General features: G+C 40.8%; 1 long non-coding RNA gene across 1 annotated transcript in view; it reads right to left on the bottom strand.

Annotated features, from left to right (window-relative positions):
* The window catches only part of LOC126399621 (uncharacterized), an 85,980-nt gene that overhangs the window by 36,943 nt on the left and 28,629 nt on the right, over positions 1–20,408 (bottom strand). Inside the window, exon 2 of the long non-coding RNA XR_007570915.1 lies at positions 8,630–8,736. This is a non-coding gene — a long non-coding RNA (uncharacterized LOC126399621). The remainder of the gene's footprint in view (positions 1–8,629; positions 8,737–20,408) is intronic.

Genomic DNA, 20,408 nt, shown 5'->3' with positions numbered 1-20,408 from the left:
GATTTGTTTTGCCTCGCATGACTCCGGTGAACAAAGAATCCAAAAACAGACGAAATTCTTGATGAATTTAAGTCATAAGGGTCTGTGTTTAACTACAGCAAAATTACATCAAAACATCCATTTACAAACTCTCTCACAACTCATGCAGTATAATCCAAGTCTCATTGATCCTGTCGTGTGCTCAGTACTTCCCAAACAGACAGCTCTTACAACAGGGAAGTGAACTGAAAGTGAAACGTATCTATGCTCTCTTCTTTGCTGAACACTGGAGCTGCTGGTCTACCACTGCGTTGAACAGTTAGTAACAAACCCTATAAAACACCAAAGACACACTATAACACAAACTAACCAACTGATCGAGGCAGCGGTAGACCAGCAGCTCCCGTGTTCAGCAAAATAAAATTGCCGTTTTTGTCAACGGAGTCTGGCTTTGAAGAGAGTATGGGTAAAGTTTCACTTGTGATTCAGCTCTTTGTCAATAAGGGCTGTCTGTTTGGGAAGTACTGAGCATATGACTGGATTTGGATTATACTGCACGAGTTGTGTGAGAGCTGTAAGTGCATGTTTTGATGTAGTTTTGCTGGTGTTGAATGTGGCTCCAGTTTACTCCAGTCTTGGTTTCTCTGTTCACCGTAGACGCATACGAGAAAAACTATGTTTCCTCCACAACTCAACGTAACACAGGGTCAGCAACTGATATACAAATGGTCATTTGGGGGGTGCAGTTTTCCATTAAGTCCAATCTACTAAATTATAATGGAAATTTAGTTTTCCACGTGTCCATACTGCACCCATTGCCGCATTTACAAAGAATTTCAGCTTACTTTTATTCCCTCTTTCTACCTTGAACAGCACAATTTACATCAGGCTGTTTTGTGGCTGCTGTTGATTTGGTGCTGGGAAAAGGGATATTCTGCAAATACGCAAAGCTACAGCTGATCCCTCAGACACGTCTATAGAACAATCTATTCATGGGTTTTCAATCCTCATTCTCGCCTAATGTGAAAACAAAACACAGCTTCCACGATGTGAAAGTGTATGGGGAAATTTAAAACCACCTGCTTCATAATATGTAACTGTGAATGTTCTTTACAGAAATATCCATCTGGGAGTGCGAGGAAAAACCCTATTTTCACTGACTCATCTCAAACAAAGCCTTCTGACATTTTTCCTTTACAATTCTTTTTGTTTTATGTATGAAATATATAAGCATGATAAATTATGTTCCTGTAATATGCATAATGTAATATGTATAAACTCACTGGCCACTTTATTAGGTACACCTGTTCAACTAGTCATTAACGCAAATAGCTAATCAGCCAATTACGTGGCAGCGACTCAATGCATTTAGTCATGTAGACATGGTGAAGACGACCTGCTGAAGTTCAAACTGAGCATCAGAATGTGGAAGAAAGGTGATTTAAGTGACTTTGAACGCAGCATGGTTGTTGGTGCCAGAAACTGCTGATCTACTGGGATTTTCGCACACAACCATCTCTAGGGTTTACAGAGGATGGTCAAAAGAAGAGAAAATATCCAGTGAGCCAAAATGCCTTGTTGATGCCAGAGGNCCAACTGAGCATGGTTTAAACACCACAGCCTACCTGAGTATTGTTGCTGACCGTGTCCATCCCTTTATGACCACAGTGTACCCATCTTCTGATGGCTACTTCCAGCAGGATAACGCACCATGTCACAAAGCTCACATCATCTCAAACTGGTTTCTTGAACATGACGATGAGTTAACTGTACTCCAATGGCCTCCACAGTCACCAGATCTCAGTCCAATAAAGCACCTTCTGTACTCCAATGGCCTCCACAGTCACCAGATCTCAGTCCAATAAAGCACCTTTGGGATGTGGTGGAACGAGAGATTCTCATCATGGATGTGCAGCCGACAAATCTGCAGCAACTGTGTGATGTCATCATGTCAATATGGACCAAAATCCATATTGACAAAATCCATATGTTTCCAGCACCTTGTTGAATCTGTGCCACAAAGAATTAAGGCAGCTCTGAAGGCAAAAGGGGTAAAAGGGGTCCAACCTGGTACTAGCAAGGTGTACCTAATAAAGTGGCCTGTGACTGTATGTATAATTACTTTATATTTTGGCCAGAATGCTACAGTTATTTTAGTTGCTTCTCATCTCTCCAGAACACTCACAACAGTATTTTGTTTTATGGATTGCCAGAATAAAGAGCAACATTCATTTTCCCCTGTATACATTATCCAAAAGTAAAGCCACCAAATGTTTCCTAATCGGCAATTACACTAATACCCTACCCTTATGGCTTGTCATTTGCACAATACAGCTAAATAAAAGCATACAAAATGTATTTGCATGGACAGCTAAGAGGATTTCTAAATTGTGCTTTCAGTAATGTATCTTCTTTGTCTCAGTCTGGAGGAGGACAAATAGCTGGATCAGAATGGTGACTCACTGGAGCGACCACGTGGAACAGTCTGTGTTATTGCCAGTGAGATGAAATATCCTACTAAAAAATTAATGTCTGTGTGCTGTGCTGTAAATATTTACCCTGCTTTTCCTCTTGTTTGATGTTCTCCATCTACTTTACAGCATCATGTCCTGAATTAATCAACTGTAGAGCTATGAAAGAAACTCTTACAAAATCGTCTTCAAATACTGTTCTACAATATAGGCTTTAAAGGGACACTTCATCCCCAAATCATTTTTCTCCTATACCTGTAGTGCTATTTATCAGTCTAGATTGTTTTGGTGTGAGTTGACGAGTGTTGGAGATATCAGTTGTAGAAATGTCTGCCTTCTACTAGATGGTGCTCGACTTGTGGTGCTCAAAGTACCCAAAAAAAAAAAAAAAACATTTGAAAAACTCAACAGCAATGTCTCTTTCCAGAAATCATGACCCAGTTACTCAAGATAATCCATAGACCTTGTTGTGAGCAGTTTCATGTAGGAACTATTTTCTTTCTACCAAACTACACCCACCAATCATATTACCACGCAGAGGGAAGCATGCATCTACTCATGGACGAGAGGCTTGTGCTCGTGACAGCCTGAGATGTAAACATCAATGATGTCCTCCTTGGCTGAGCTAGCAGTAGATGCGTACCTCCTACTGCACAATCAGTTCTTCAAATGTATTTTAGTAAGGACCAGAGAAAACTTTATTTCCATTTGGCAGTATGGCTCTGCTCTGGGGCCTCTCTGCCCTTCCACATGCCTACAAGGAAAGCTTCAAGGCAGCAAGAGCACACCTCTCTGCCCTTACATGTTCAAAGGAGGAAAGCCTAAGGTGGAGAGAGCACACTTCTCTGCCCTTCCATGTGCAAACGAGGAAAGCCTGAGGCAGAAATAACAAAACTTTCTGCCCTTCCATGCGCTGATGTGTAAATCCTGAGCCAGGGAGAGCAGCAGCAAAGACCCCCAGGGAACAGGACAGAGCAGCATCAATGACAAACAGAAATGACATTGATAAGTCAGACACAGCATGAAAAGGAGGAGCTGGGGTGGAGGCAGGTTGCAAAGCAGCTTGCAGAGGAAGCAGCAACAGTAGGCAGGCCAGAGCAGTTTAAATAGGGCGACCTGAATGAGTTTCGCCAATTGGTTGCGTAGAAAGGAATCATGTGATCTATCAGCTGACTCCCTTCCATCAATCAGCCGCTCCATCAGTTGATTGGACTGTTTGAGATCAGCTGATGTAGCTGGGATGTGAGCTGAGCTTAACATCGTGTCCTGCGTGCACTAACACTATGCTCAATTTTTGTGGCGCTTCAAGAACCACAAGCCAAGGGCCATCTAGTTCCATTAAATTGGAGAGAAGGCAAACAACTCTATGGCCGATATCTCCAACACTAGGCAACTCACACCAAAACAATCTGGACTAATAAACAGCACTACAGGTAAAAATGGGTTATTGATTTCGGTTTGAAGTGTCCCTTTAAGTCGTTTCAACCCTAGCTAGAACTATCACATTTGGGAGCTTGTGATACGTAGTCTTTGTTGAGACTGCCACCATTATAATACTGGAGTCCTGTGTTTACTCTTGAGGCATTCTCAGAACCCATCGGCTGTATTCGGCGTCTGACTTCCGGCAGACGGCGAAACAGCCTCTGGGGGCAGACCACCGATTTTTTGGCATTCCGGTTGGATTTGGGCGGAGGAGGCGAATTTCCGTTTCCGACTTCCGTTTATACATGAGTAAATATGCTGAACCATTGCGATGGATGAGTTTGCAGTGACGCCAATTATGTTCTGCCTCGTTAGTTCACCGCACGGACCGTTTAACCTGGCAACAACTGCAGCTGGCTCAAACATGATTGGTCAATATCACGCGGACTACAAACAGCCTACAACCGGAAACCAGGGCTCTTCCGCTCTTCTTCCGGAGGCAAGATCTCCGGGGTTTGCTTACAGACTCTACATTCACTGAATGTAGAGTCTGTATATAGAGGCTACTCTTGAGGTTGTACTTTTGCTATAGTAAGCCTGATTTACAAGATCCCTTTGAGGTATCTGAGACCTAGAAGACAGAAAGAGCGTCAACCTCTCCATCAGAAATCATTGTCTAATGAAGAGCTTGAGCAAACCTCACCTCATTGGTAATTTAAAAAAACATTCATGGGTGCATTGACTATCGTCTATGTTCCTTCTGTGTTCCTCTGTCCAGCACCTGGTATTCATCGTCTGGATGTGTGTGCTTTTTTTTTTTTAAAGATATTTTTTGGGCATTTTTAAGCCTTTAATTGATAGGACAGACAAGTGTGAAAGGGGGGGAGAGAGAGAGGGAGTGACATGCAGCAAAGGGCCACAGGCTGGATTCGAACCCGGGCCGCTGTGGCAACAGCCTTGTACATGGGGCACCTGCTCTACCACCAAGCCACCGACGCCCCAGGATGTGTATTTGGTTTTAAATGAAAATTTACAACAAATACACTAAAAAACAAAGCAGTTAGTTTGACACATATACCTAAAATTTAATCACAGTAGCCACTAAGATGTGTATTTAAACTGCTTTGTAAGTCTGTCTGCTTCATAAGTCTGTATGCATATTCTACGGATTTTGATTTCAATTTGTCATGGTTCACCCTTTAAAACTTGAGCAAAGTGACCTGGTTCCTTCCAAGAACACAAGAAAAAGACAATGAGCAACTTTATAAGAGATAACCAAAAAATAGCAAGAAATGAGTGAAAGTTACAGGAAAATTTCTTTGAAAAAAAAAAAAAAGAAGTAAAAAACAAAAACCAACAAGGAAATGACCTGGAAAAAGTGCTTAATATATTTACTGTATATATAGAGAGAGAAAGAGAGATTTTTTTTCCTGTAATGTTTTAAAATATAATTATAATAATTATAAATACATTTTTCTTGGCATTTTTCCCTTTTTTTTTTCAATTATTATTTTCCACTCTTTTTTTTTTTTGCTAGGCATGTTTTGCAATTTTCTTGCAATTTGCGGGACATGTCATGCCAAGTTGCTCATTCTTTTTTTTTTCAATTATTATTTTCCACTCTTTTTTTTTTTGCTAGGCATGTTTTGCAATTTTCTTGCAATTTGCGGGACATGTCATGCCAAGTTGCTCATTGCTTTTTTTTCCCCACTTCTTTTTTTTATTAGAAATCAAACCAATTTGCTCAGGTTTCAAAGGTTGAAATTCTTGTGAAAGGCATTTGAATGCAGCAAAAGAAAACTGATATCTATCCAGGTTTGAAAGAGTTAAATGGTTTGATTACATTAAAATGAGAAAAGGTTTGAATGCACAGACCAAAGGGGAAAAAAGATTTTAGGTGATGCAGCAATTTGCACTTCACTGTATTTACAATGTCTATGTGTGACCAGCAGATGGAGATAGACACTTCTTCTTTTAACCAGCACTATGGCTCTATGGGTAGCGCTTCCTATGGCATCTAAAGCATGACACTATACATGTGTGCATGCAGGTGTGATTTTTTTTATATTACTTTCTGCAGCTGTTGATCACAGCTTTAAGAAAGAATGATAAAAGAGTATGGATCATAATATGTAGGGACTAATTTCCAGTGGTCACTTTCTAAACTGCTGATTCCACCTAATTCCATCTTATTTACTGGTGTGATTGCTGTGATCAACCCATCAGAGCTTCAGTATTGTTTCAGCTGTTAGACCCTCATCATAATTCTCACCAATCAACTTTAAATTATGTTCTCATAATGCCAGCAGCAAATGTTTCAAAACCAAATGACGATATGAAATGTTGTGTTAAATGAGTCAGTTTTTAATTACGTTGGCATTCCTCAAGTTAATTTTTCATCTGACCTCTTCTGCTTTTCTTGGAGCAAAAGCATGACTACAATCAGAATCAAGGCTGACATTTTTCTTCAATGTCCTCACAAAACATTTACCATTAAATAATTGTTTGCAGGTGTTAAGAGATTCCTCTGTTGTGAAGGTCATCTCGGCACTGCACACGTTCATCATCTCATCTGCTCTCGGCTGTGCACTTGAACGTCAGATGTTTACACAAACTTGTACACAGATTGGTATTTATTTTACATAAGCAATGTGTGAAATCAAACAGCTGTGAAGGACTCCATGGAATACAAACTATGAGCTGTTTAATAAGAAAAATCACTGATGCTGGAAAATGTTTGCTTCAACTTTAATGATTCATATCACAAGTTCTCTTTGGACTTCTTCTGCAAAATTGATATGTTGCGCATGGATAATTAAGCAATGCCATGAGTTTAACAGATACTGCATCAATCAAAACTACTTTAAATGACTGACAAATTACTTCTTAGGGTTGAACCCTAATAGTCAACCAAACATTGGTTGACCAGAGAGGTCATTAGTTGGCAAGATTTCAGTGGTTGCTTAGTCACAGAAAACAACAACCTGAAACTCTATTCAGAGCAGCACCTTGTCAAAATAAATCATGTGGGAATTTAATTTGGAAGGACAAACACAGGAAGTGGCCACACTCAGCAGTCAGACAGGAGTCAGGTTAATTTCCAGGGCTGGTACCTGCGGTTATTCCACAGGCTAGTTAATAACATGTCGGGCAGGAAATCCAAAGTGTGGGATCATTTTGAGAAGGTGAAGGACGAACCCAAGGTGATATGTAAACTCATCTTCATTGGTCGACTACAAACATGACGTATCATCTGAAACATGGAAGTAGCTACATGCCCATTAGCCCACAGCGTCATTAACAGGCGGCTCGCTCAGTGTGTGACGTGCACTTGTAGATAAAATATAGGCCTATATTAATGAAGGTTCATTAGTACGGTTTTGTATTTCTCTGTAATGTAGCACAGTGTAATCATATAAATATATCAAAATATATCATTTAATAATTAAATTAATATCGTAAACATGTGGGTGACTAGTCGACTAATGGCCCTAAATGACAACTATTGGTCGACTAGGAAAATTCTTAGTCAAGGGTATCACTGACTTGGCAAAGGCTGATTTAAATCAGCATCTGGCGCTCGGTGAGTTGTAATTTTGGAGGGTAAGGATTACAGATCAGGAGAACATCTTATGTTGAGTCCTTAAATGTAGCATCACTTAAATGCACCTTTGAACAAACAGTGAAAATCTTTCCCAGACCGATCATTTTCATCCTTTGTTTAGTCTCAGCAGGCGTGTAATTCCTTGTAATCCATAATTTTATCCTGTAATGAGACCAAATTGTCTCCACAAGCGAGCAGTAAAGACAACTTGTCTATATTGTGTAACTCACGTGCATGCAAAGCAGTAAAAATAAGAGAAAAAGAAATCCATATATGTTGGCTCATGTTGTGCTTCCCTGAGGCTATTGCATACATGTGATACAATAATGGGCATATGATTTAAAAAACAATCTATATGTGGACACGTCAGGGAGTTGCCATGCAGAGATTGCAGCGTGGGCTGAGTAAAACAAACCAGGTTCAAGTAAAGACCATCACTGAGGAGTCTGAAGCCAACCACATGCACCTCAAACACTTAAATATTTAGTTTAGTCGAGCCGAGCCAGTCAATTAATCTTTTCTCATGAGAGAGTGGTCAAACAAACCGAGATGAGTGCATAATGAAGCCGGGCCCTTAATGAGTGTGAGCATATGTGGTGTTGTGATTGAGCTTACTGCAAAGGACATCCAAACAGTGACTGACAACATGAGGGAGAGATGTTTTACAGAAGAGAACAGAGCTCTGAATATGTCATGTTTATAACCTCCGCTGACATATAGGTTGATTTTGAAAGCTGTTTGAAATTATCCATCAAGTCCAGGCCCAAGGTCTGACACTCATAAATTTTAATTAATGAGTCTGGCAGGTGTTTTTTTTCTCAGACGTTCCCAGTCGTTTTCAGCTGAGCAAAGCACATTTAAGTGAAGGGATAACAGCCGCACATTAAGGGCTTTCAGTGGAAGAATAATAGAAGTTCGGAAATGGCCCCCTCGTCTAGGTTAGAGTGCTTGGATGAAGCTTTTTTTTTCTAGCTCTGGATATTTTTGAGTGGGCGTCAAGCTCTAGGAACCCTCAAACCGACGGAAAAACAAGGCGGGAATATTTTCAACACTGATGGAAGTTTGTCCAGGTGGCACAATTAATTGCTGACCTCCTGTTTTTACCTTCGTATTTCGAATGTTGGGTTTAATGTTGGGTGAAAAAGGGACCAACCTTCTGGTCTTTCATCGTGGGTGTTAACTGCCGACGCTCTTCGTGGTGCAACTCAGCATTGATGAATGGGAGTCAGTGTCAGCAGCAAAAGGTGCAGGTCAGGGTCACTGCAGAAACAAAAATAAATTTGAATTAAACATTGAATCAATTATGTATCAAATACAACGAATTCAACACTTGCTATTAGAAAACAGAGGGCTGAAATGAGACATAATGAGCATGGCAAAGGTATCGCAAAAATTAATTTGTGCTCCAAAAAAGCATAGACCAGGTGTCAACTTAGTTACATTATCTGTTATGGCAGGAAAAAAACAATATCACCAGTGTAAGATCAACATTAGGTCCCCATAGGACGTATGTGATACCAGCTCTAAGGTCGTGCCTTGCGCATATTAGTATTAGCATTACATCCGAGTCACAGTAGTAAGTATCCATTTGTCTAAAAGATAAATACTCGTTAATATTTGACTCAGAAGGTTGTTTCAAAGACATAAAGTTTGACCTGTTTCCCAAGTTGTGACTATGTTTCCGAACCCAAACAAAGATGGTAGCCAGTGGCAACCTGGAGTCTAATCTAATCAGCTCATCCTTGACTCCAAGTGGACATTTGTGCCAAATCTGAGGAAATGCACTCAAGGCCTTCTTAAAATATAGGTTTCACAAGAATGAGACAGATGCAAGGTCACAGTGACCTTTACATTTGACCACCAAAATCTAATTAGCTCATCCTTGGGTCAAAGTGGATGTTTGTGCCAAATAAAAAAATATCCTTAAGGTGTTCTGAAGATACAGCGTTCAAAAGAATGAGATAGACAAGATCACAGTGAACGTTACCTTTGACCACCAAAATCTAATTAGATCATCCCTGCACTTGTGCCAAGTTAGAAAAAAAACAACTGCCAAGGTGTTTTTGAGATATCACATTCACGAAAAAAGGATGGATAAGGTCACAGTGACCCCCCCCCCAAAAAAAAAAATCCTTCAAAGGGTTCTTGAGATATAACATTCACGAGAATGAGATGGACAAGGTGACCTTGTTGACCTTCAACCACCGAAATCTAATCAGATCGTTTTTGAATCATTGAGTCCAAGTGGACATTTGTGCCTAAATCTGAGGAAATGCCCTCACGGTCTTCCTAAAATATGGCTCTCACAATAATGAGATGGATGCAAGGTCACAGTGACCTTGACATTTGACCACCAAAATCTAGTCAGTTTATCCTTGAGTCCAAGTGAAAGTTATGACCAAATGAAAAAGAAATCCTCAACCCCTCACAAGAATGAGACAGACAGACAACCAGAAAACAATGCCTCTCGCCATGGAGGCAATAAAGAGAGAATATACAGTAAAAGCACCAACAAGTTGGGGAGTAGATAAAAAAAACGTCCATATTTGTTTGGTCTCAGATGTGACAAAAGACTGGATGTCACAATGTCACTTAAACTGCTGCTGCTGCCAGCAAAACATATAAACAGTCAGGGGTAATCCAAATGTGCCCTCTGCAGTCCTGTATATGTCACTGTCATGATGGACCAACAAGACATTTCTCCAAATGTTTTATTCATTAGTCGATTTGTTTGATATGCAGCTCTCTTGAGTATAATCTAACAACACAGACTTCCATTCAAACACGGTAAAATGTCTCAAGAGGAATTATGTCTCGCTATCAAGTCAACTAGGATGCATGCGCCTGTGGAAAATATCGAATAAAATGTCTCGTGTCTGCCTTATAATGTAATTGAGGAAGAGGGGATGGATATGCTAGATGAAAACTGTTGACAGTGTCTTCGCTTGGACTGAATCCAAAGAACAGCCGAGCTCACAGGAAGTAGGTGATATTGTGTACAGTGTGGCCTTGGATACTGCTCTGCTCTGGAATTCATGGAGTAGTGTTGGATGTGATTATAATAATGGCACTTGGTAATGTGGTGAACGTTGGTATGTTGGATATAAAGGACCTTGTTTCAGTAAACGTTACTGTGTAAAGCCTTTTGTATTCATCACGTTCACGCAGCACTGGTATTTCTGAAAGGAAATATTGTTCCTAGTTGTTATAATAAGTGTTTTATTTTGGAGTGATTCGGTGGGTTAAATTCCAGGGTCTACAAAATTAACTTGCCCTTAAATGCAAAAAACCTTCGTAGTAATAGAGATATCACGTGATTAGACTGTGGGTGTTTTCAGGGAATGTGAGGTTGCGGAGCTCTGACATGACATAGCTTCGCAACACACTGACCTTACACATCCTGCCTGTTACTATTGAAAAACACACGGACAATTCCTTTCTGTTTCCTCCTCGTGTTTCCTGCTGTCAGTCGAGGGGACCAGGCCAACACCCTTCTCTTCCCCCCTCTGGGATTTAACCTCATACAGGGTGGAGAGGGTCAGCTTCCTTCCCCATGAGGTGGCTCGGCGGGAGGAAGGGAGAGAGGAAGGGCACATGGCTGGCTCCATCTTCGCCCTGGGAGGAGGTGGCGGAGAGGAGACCCAAGATATTTACAGAAAACACAGGCGTAGCCCGCACATTCTCTCCCTCTGAATGAAAGAGCTTGGGTGGGGTCGAGAGGGATTTCACGACGAGACACAGAAGAGGAAATGGACTGGACAGACACTTCACTACTCCATCATCTGCACCCTCCCTTTTCCCTCTAGTGTTTATTTTTTACCAGATGTGCATGTGTATGCGGGAGGTGGGGTCATTCCTCTGGTTTTAGCCAAAGATCCAGGATTTGAAGGGCCACAGTCCTTAAAACAAGCGGCAACCTCCGGTGCTGAAAGCCAATGTGGAAATGCCAAAAACTGCAGTTCCTGTAATGGCCACTTGAGTCTGGCTCCAAAAGCGAGTTAATTCCCATTGACCCTTTTAGGGCTGACGTCACAATGACTTCAGTTTGTTAGCTGGAGGCAAAACCTGCCTCTCCACCACAGGGTTGTAGGCTACATAGGAGTCTTAAAATGTGGTCTTGTTGTGTTATTGGGAGCCAGAATAGAAGGAGTCATGGCTCAAAACTTAAATTTGAACACATACCAGCCGCCACTGCCCATCAACAAAAACAAAGACAACTATGGTTAAATGTGATAAGACGAAGGACTGGACGGAGGCGATCATAAAAAATGCTCACATGTGCAGCGCGCACTTCATATCAGGTTAGGGAAAAGTATTTCCTGTTGTAGGGAACTTCATATCAGGTTAGGGAAAAGTATTTCCTGTTGTAGGGATGAATAACGTTATGTGAATGAATAACGTTATGTGAATGAATAACGTTGGGTTAGCTCCACCCAGTCATCCAAATATGGTCACTTCTGGCTCCAAAAAATGCAAGATGGCGACGGCCTAAATGCCAAACTTGAGGCTTCAAAATGTCAGTCCACAAACCCATGGGTGACATCACGGTGGCTACTCATTCCAACTCAGAGGAGCCTCCATGATTGCATCACTCCCCTCATCCCTCATCCTGCATCCACTGTCCCTGATTTTATAGTTAATTAATGCCGGCTCATGGCTGCTGAGATATGGCGTAGCTTTAAAACCCAGAGTGGTTTAGCTACAACATTATCAAATAAAAAAAGCACAATTGCTAAAACCCAAGTCATTTCCTGCAGAACCACAAATGAGATGTAAAGGTAAAATCGTCTCTTGTCTGTTTTACAAGGACTGAAAGTGATACGCAAGACAGACTGTCGCCAGAGTAAAGATTCAGGTGAAAGGTCAAGTACTCAATTCACTAAATCAAATTGCTAAGATAATAGCCTAAAAGGCCACTGTCTCCAATCCGCCATCGTTACACTGTAGACATGAGACAGTAAGAAAGAGACATATTGAAATTCCTCAGTATTACTGGTTAATCTCACACATCTGTGACCTGTCTCTGCATCCTGGAGCTCTGCCTGAGAATTTAGTCCTCATTACATCTCCTCTGGATTTCCTGCAGGATGCAGTGCTGAATCACTGGGTTTTTCTCCAAGAGCTATTCCATCTAAAGGGCTGGACCGTCATTTGATTATGTGAATTTTTCCTCCTCCTCCTCCTCCTCAGCACAGTGCAGGCCTATGAGCTAAAACAAACACTGCAATACAAAGTCAAGGAGCGTTATGTGTAAGACAGTGAATTCTTCCTGACGCCGCCTTCTTTTGTATTTTTTTTTTGTAAGTGTGCAATAAAAACTTGAAAAAGGAGCCCTTTGTGACCGTTTATAGCCTCGATTCCTAATCCCTAACATTTACTTAGCAAACCAAGCAGACCCCGTGTTGAGTGACAGCGGTCATAGCCACTGGCAGATTAATGGCCCATTAAGCCGGCCGTTCACAAACCTCCGGCTGGCCTCCTCAGTCATGCATCACCAGAAGACTGCTGGCTCTTTGGATGGTTTTGCCTGGCAGTAGAGAAAAAAGGGGCCGTCTTTAAGTGCAAAGTTACAGTTAAAAACTTTTTGACACTGGAAAGTTGGTGCAGAACAGGAAGTCTAACAAGCATTAGTGAAGGCCTTTGCTGAGGAACTTTAACTGCAGGAGAGGACTGACAGCAAAGTCCAGGAGAGCTGGCTAATATGGCCTATAAGTTATATCACATTATATTTAGGCTATATGGCCATACATGATAAATATCTCTGTATTTTGAAAACTCTTCTAAACTGTACTACAGACTACTAAAATGCTAAACAGCTAAATACAGTAGTGTTACCATAAAGTTAAATTAAGTACTGTTGACATAAATAAAGTTAAATAAAGTACAGTTATACTAAAGTTAAATTAAGTACTGCTAAAATAATGTTAAATACAATATTATTACAATAAAGTTAAATAATAATGTTAAATACAATATTATTACAATAAAGTTAAATAAAGTATTGTTGACATAAATAAAGTTAAATAAAGTACAGTTATACTAAAGTTAAATAAAGTACTGTTACAATAAAGTTGAATAAAGTTATGTTATAATAAAGTTAAATGAAGTACTGTTACAATAAAGTTAAATAAAGTATGGTTCTAATAAAGTTAAATGAAGTACTATTACAATAAAGTTGAATAAAGTTATGTTCTAATAAAGTTAAATGAAGTACTGTTAAAATAAAGTTAAATAAAGTATTATTACAATAAAATAAAGTTAAATGAAGTACTGTTAAAATAAAGTTAAATAAAGTATTATTACAATAAAGTTAAATAAGGTATGGTTCTAATAAAGTTAAATGAAGTACTGTTACAATAAAGTTAAATAAAGTAGTGTTACAATAAAGTTGAATAAAGTTATGTTATAATAAAGTTAAATGAAGTACTGTTAAAATAAAGTTAAAGTATTATTACAATAAAGTTAAATAAAGTATGGTTCTAATAAAGTTAAATGAAGCACTGTCACAATAAAGTTAAATAAAGTACTGTTACAATAAAGTTGAATAAAGTTATGTTATAATAAAGTTAAATGAAGTACTGTTAAAATAAAGTTAAATAAAGTATTATTACAATAAAGTTAAAGTACGATTCTTATAAAGTTAAATGAAGCATTGTTATGATGAAACAAATCAAAAAGGAACCACTGGTGCTTTTATTGTGAAGCATTTGGCTCAGGCCAGAGGTGTTGATGTTTTTGGTGTGAACTTTAAGTTTTTAGTCAACAACTGGATGTTAACAGTTGGTGGGAAGTTAAACCGTTACAGCGTCACTGTTCAATGTGAGCGTGAAAAAACCTCCAGCAGAGCTCTCCAGCACACTCAACTGTTCTGCCTTAAAGGGGCCACACTTCTACTTACGGCATCACTTATGCACGACAGTATCTGAATGATTAACCAGAATTATAGGGTGGCAAGAATAAGGAGCGATGCAGAAGCTTGTTACACCACAGAGGAATTCAGACGATCAGCCTCAATCTATCTCATTTCCAGGAACTTTTCTGTCAGGCGTGCAAGTGGCAAAGACATTTGCACGAGGAGGACCACACACAGTGGAATCCCACACCTCTACTTTATTTTAAGGGTTTATTTACATGGGCACTGCATGTATCCTCCAATTCAAAACCCCAAATACATCTGAAAACAATTTCTCTGATGAGCTAAAAGAAATACTATGAAGGGTTTTTGCTCCTGCAAACACTATAAGAATCATCTCAGGAAAAAGATGCAAACTACACAGCTCCTTGTTTGCATGACTGTAGAGCTGACATGTTCAGCTACAGTCAGACTAACGGCAGAAATTCACCTTCAGTCTTGTTGTTTCCCTCCTTACTTCTAAAAATGTCTGCCCTCATCACAGAACTGTCAGATGGAAAGAGTGTTGCAGTAAACGTCCTGACACTGCGCACTTTTCACTCTGCATACCACTACTCCAACACACACTTATTGAACACTGGCTGCAAACTACCTTCTGTCAAGTTTCCACTCACATGCCGAACAGGTATACATTACTCAACAAATATCTGACAGAGGTGTTGCTCAGATAAACTGGACTCAGGAGCCTTAAATCTACACCTCTGCACATTCCTAGCGGTGCTGCAGAAGGTCAAAGGGTCGCTGATGTCTTGGCGTGGAAACAGAGCAGCTATTTTGGAGGAGTGCAGTGAAACTTGTTTAGGTTGAACTTATGACCCGACAGTATTTATTGTATGCTCTCAGCCAAATGGATTCAGACAATGCATACTGATCTTCTTACACTGTATTTTCATATTGAAAAAATCTATTTAATGCCTTTCTGTGCATTAAAATGGGGCTTGATTAACACCCATTTTCAGATAATCACTCAGCGGCAGTCTGAAGAGAGTGTAAGACAATAAGCAATTAACAGATAATATGACACCCTAGGAGAAGCATCCACTGGTTTATTAAAGCTAATTGTGTTTGATTAATTGGAAATATACAAGTAATGACTTTCCCTGTAAAGAGAAATCACTATCATAGTAATAACTTGTGTCTCTGCCTTAACAAAGACGCCTCCATAGAATATCAACATTGCAATTTCCCACAAATGTACTTTGTAAGGCTATTTTTTTGTTCGAAAGCATGGATTCAACACATTCTCACTCCGACCTTGTCACATATCGATGTCTAGTCATAGACCTTTCACGTCCAGATACGACATGAAAGGTACCCTGGCTGCCTTGGTTGTTGACATTCTGGGGCACCGTGCAGGGCTGTTTCAAGACACTCTGGGGGCCCAGGCAAGAGGCACCTTGGAGCGCCCAGAAAGAGACAGAAATGCTGTTCAGTCCCGCACAATGCGGGATGTCTGGTCACCCTACTTAGCCACTCGCAAGCAGCAGCTAGTAGGGGGCCACATTAGGGGGAATTCCAACGTGTTGTCGTTGTTGCAATGTGCAAAAGCACGTGGTTGGGTTTAGGAACAGGGTATGGCTTTATAATCTTATGGGATGGGAACACCGCTCTCTCGGGTGAAAGTTGGCGTTTGTTGGACCCATCCACCACCACTCCCATCCGCCCTATTCAGACTTTACCGCCTTAACTTTCGTTCTTGTCCCACTGTGTTTCCCCCTGATGCTGCCGAGCACCATTAAACTATAACGGCAACCAGCTGCGTATCATGCCGACGTAAAAGGGCAGCTTTTTTCATCAGTGTCTGACGCCGAAAGTCACTGCCCAAGCACCGGATTTCTTTTTTTTTTTTAAAGATATTTTTTGGGCATTTTTAAGCCTTTAATTGATAGGACAGACAAGTGTGAAAGGGGGAGAGAGAGAGGGAGTGACATGCAGCAAAGGGCCACAGGCTGGATTTGAACCCGGGCTGCTGCGGCAACAGCCCTGTAGATGGGGCGCCTGCTCTACCACCAAGCCACCGACGCCCCAGCACTGGATTTCTTTGACTTTGGAGTGAGATATGGTTGATGGATTGATTGAATATTGGAAATGTAATGACCTGTTCAAATTCAAAATTTACAGCACAACAGACCATTTGAAGTCGTTCACCTACATGTCCCGCAGAGGGTGCTCTAAAATTCACTATGAGCTCGACCTACTGAATGTCCTGTTGACCTATTGATCATTTAAGTTCCCATAAAACAGCTACGGACGTGCTATCTGATTCTGTATATTGACGTCTTTCCTATAAAAACAGGAAGCTACGGAAGGACTTGTCGCAGATATTGATTAACGTTTACAGTAGCCAGTAGCACTGAATGTGCATTAAGGCCCCTCCGCTTTAATTTCACAGTAGCATCATGGGGTCACAGTAGCTACTAGCTCAGCATGGAGAACAGCCATGAGGACAGTTTGTTCTCTGCTGTTAAGAACTTCTCACCATTACCATCGCCAACGCAGTGCTACTGGTGAAGGAGAGATGGAAGCTCATCCGAATGGTAGAGCTCATGCATCCCAATGGTAAGCTTGTGTCTATACTGTTAGCATTTCATTGGACACAAATTAAGCATACACTAACAAGTGCCGAATGAGTCATCAACATCTTTTAGCGTTTTCCAGGAGATGACCAACTGTGAATTACCATTAAGAATATCTACAAATGAACTTTTTTTTGTCATTGCTGGGACAGATATTGGCCTGTAGGTGATGAGCAGTGCAAGACATACCAGATTAAACAAACATTATTTGATTTGATTTGAAGCTCGGATCATTTGAAAAAGGACTGTATGAGGTATTTATCTATAGTCAATGGATTACCTACAGTAGATGTCAGTCGGTGCTTTCCCAGTTTGGGGAGGCAGAGGTAGAACCAACACGTGTCCGCTATATTGTGAGTATTTTCACCACTTACCATTACATCGGAAGGCCCATTCCAATGGGGAAAGCCATTAATGGCTTCAGTTTCCCGATCCATACTTTCGTCAGAGCCACCAGACTCCATTGAGAAAGACAGTAATTTTAGCTCGCAGAACGCAGGAGCTGCTGGTCTACTGCTGCCTTGATCAGTTGGTTTGCTAGTGTTATTGTGCGACTTCAGTGAATTTGTACTAACCCTTTAACACACCAAAGTCACACAATAACACAAAACAAAATAATTGTTTGAGGCAGTGGTAGACCAACAGCTCCTGTGTTCAGTGATGTAACATCACTGTTTTTCTCAATGGAGTTGATTAAACTATAGTGTATACTTAGGGTTCTTTAAGACCTAGAGCTGTCTTGCTTTGGTCTGAATCAGGGACTAACTTTGATACAAAGTTGTATAATTGCCTAGAGTTGGTTTGTGTTCTCACGGCAGCATTTACAAGCGGACCAGATAAAATGCCTTGTGTGAGAAAGCTGCTCTTGATTGGTCAGAATTTCCATGTGGGAAAAATCCAGAAAGTAAACCAAACGTTGAAGAAGAGTACACTTGCAAGATAAATGTGACATTTTCTAATGTCACAATGGAGGGACAACTACGCAGGTTGATTTTAGCGCTGGTCATCGTGGACTATATTGCTGTCATTGTTCATTTTAGTCAAACCATACAGTTTGAAAACGAGGCGCGGCTCCAACTAGAAAACAATGTTTTGATGCATTGGATGTGCTGAATGTGCATATTAAGGCAGTACAGGAGGAGGTGCACATTAATAATCCTCCAGGACTGTAACATGCTCATGTTTAACCCAAACAATGTGTCATGTGACTGCAGTTGGTTCAGATCGAAGTCGGAACACGTTCTCACCACAAATGATACACACCAGAGTTCAACTGTAACCAGACTGAGACCACCTCTTCAAGAAGGTCTTGGTCCGGTTGTTTTGGTGCACACCTGAGTGTGATTGCTGTGTTCACACCTGCCCAAACGAACCGCACTTAGGGGGCAAACCGAAACAAACGGATGATCGGATAATCATTGAAGCATCTATGAAGTGCTGTATAGAGGTATTTTGTGTTCAAATTTGTTTGTACGAGAGAGTTACTGGTTGCGGTGATTATTCCTACTGTCCAAACCGGAGGAATAACCATGTCCATACCTACACTGCAAAGTTTAGCCAACACTGATAAGGGAAACACACAGAGGAAAGTTCTTACCACAAAGACTTTAACTTTGGAAGACTCACACTTCATTTGGAGAACTCAGACTGCTGAAGCATCATATTAGCTTCAGCTGAACTCTGTGAAGGTTTCACGTCAGAGCAGTAAGGACAGGAGGAATGACAACAATGACCAACAACTCTTTTAACGTACATATGGCATTCGAGTGTTGTATTAAGATAGATGTGGGAAAAAAAACCGTAACCTTTCCTTTAAATTGATTGAGTCGTCCCAGCCGAGGCGTAGATGTGACCTCTGACTACATAAACACATCCAGTGTTTGCATGTGAAGCATATTTGCATAAAGCCAGGATACTTTTCACCGGTTCTAAATACACAGCCAGGGAGTGTAAATTACGATGACTCTTACTATAGCGGCGACCTGTCTGATATCTTGTTGACTGGCTGCCCTGACACATGCACATACAAGCACATGATGAATGCAAATACACGTAAGCCTCCTCTTCATCTTATTTGAGCGTCGAACCATGTGGCTGTAAAAACCACACAGTGAATATCGGACACGTTTAGAGGGGTGTATTTATAAATGGCGAGCCCACCCAGCCTGGCATACTTCACATGCTTTGGGTGTTACCAGAACTGGCACCAATAAAGGCCAGCAGCATTCTTAAACCTAGCAACATTGGACGCAAAAGAGCCAACGTTTTTTTCCAGCAACTACAATATGTTAAGTCTCACGTTTTGTTCACAGAAACCGTCATTCTACTCAAATCAACAGATGTGATTTTGAGTTTCAACAGGAAACGGTCACTTGCTGACATTTAAAGCATTTGGGTGTGTCGGCCATGTTGACTGACATTGGTATATGTCAGGTCAAAGGGGCAGCATCTTCCTCTTTAGCATGTCCAGAAAATAACTCCTCCCTCTTGTTCACTCTCCCTCTCTCATTTCAAACAGAAACACACACATTAGGCCGATTTGGCTGCGATCCCCCCCGCTATGCAAAGTTTCCATTCCACCATCAGCGGTTTCAAATAAAAACATCCACAGTACTTATTTTTAGTCTCCATACACTTCATCAAAAAGACACACTCTAATGCCTGACAACAGCCTGTGGCTTAATAATTCAAAACCACTTATAAAACAGAGAGAACACAAAATGGAAAGTTATGGATTTGTCAGTGTCTGAGCAGCTGTCTGTCTGTGAGGAAGGTTTAAAGGGACAGTTGAGTTGCCAAGTGTTGGAGATATCAGCCGTAGAGATGTCTGCCTTCTCTCCAATATAATGGAACTAGATGTCGCTCAGCTTGTGGTGCTAAAAGCGCCGTACAATAACTTCACTTATTGCTGTGTTTACTCTGCTGACATTAGAGTTAGCACTTGTTGCTTCGGGACCTGCTATTACTGTTCTGCAAGCTGCGACCAGCATTTGACGTCATCAACTTCAACGCAGTCCCTGATTGGCAGCTAACATTGTAAACTATGGTGCAAATCCCTAATTGGCCCTGATTGGATTTTAATTACTGGGAAGTTTTTGTGGTGGCAGCGAATCCAGACTGATACAAAGAGGGAAACAGAACGTTGACCTCTTGAAATCAAGATGGCTTTACCAAGCTCGAAATGCCGTGCTCAGGAGTCCACAAACCAATTGGTGACGTCATGGTAGCTATGTCCATTATTCTATACAGTCTATGGTAGAGGTACGCTTCCTTCTGCATGGTAATATAGCCTAACAGGTGGGTGTAGTTCGGCAGAAAGAAAATAGTTCCTACATGAAACTGCTCACAACAAGGTCTGTGGATTATGGTCATGATTTCTGGAAAGAGACATTGCTGTTGAGTTTTCAAATGTATTTTTTGGCGCTTTCAGCAGCATTTGGAGG

This window comes from Epinephelus moara, chromosome 13, assembly GCF_006386435.1.
Source record: "Epinephelus moara isolate mb chromosome 13, YSFRI_EMoa_1.0, whole genome shotgun sequence".
Lineage (NCBI taxonomy): Eukaryota > Metazoa > Chordata > Actinopteri > Perciformes > Serranidae > Epinephelus > Epinephelus moara.
This window is presented reverse-complemented; position numbering and strand designations above follow the sequence as displayed.